This window comes from Eimeria mitis, genomic scaffold, assembly GCF_000499745.2.
Source record: "Eimeria mitis Houghton genomic scaffold, Emh_scaff1907, whole genome shotgun sequence".
Lineage (NCBI taxonomy): Eukaryota > Apicomplexa > Conoidasida > Eucoccidiorida > Eimeriidae > Eimeria > Eimeria mitis.
Genome location: NW_013570230.1, coordinates 7775 through 8026, shown reverse-complemented (window position 1 = coordinate 8026; position 252 = coordinate 7775). Strand labels below are relative to the sequence as shown.

At 55.2% G+C, this 252-nt stretch overlaps 1 protein-coding gene across 1 annotated transcript in view; it reads left to right on the top strand.

Moving 5' to 3' along the window:
* Positions 1 to 252, top strand: part of EMH_0045680 (uncharacterized protein) — a gene marked incomplete at both ends in the record, with an annotated part of 4034 nt that overhangs the window by 1407 nt on the left and 2375 nt on the right. The gene's annotated exons all lie outside the window — the stretch shown is intronic.

The following is a 252-nucleotide window of genomic DNA, read 5'->3' as shown; positions in this document are numbered from 1 at the left end:
GGAACGATGCGCACGTGTTAAAATAGAAGACGTTGATAGGTCTGCTGCTGCTGCTGCTGCTGCTGCTGCTTTTGTCTTTGCTGCTGCTTTTGTTGTTGCTGCTGCTGCTGTTGCTTCTGCAGTTGCAGCTGCTGCTGCGGCGGCTGTTGTTGCTGCTGCTGCTGCTGTTGCTTCTGCTGTTGCTGCTGCTGCTGCTGCAGCGGTTGCTGCTGCTGTTGTTGTTGCTGCTACTGCTGCTGCTGCTTCTGCTGT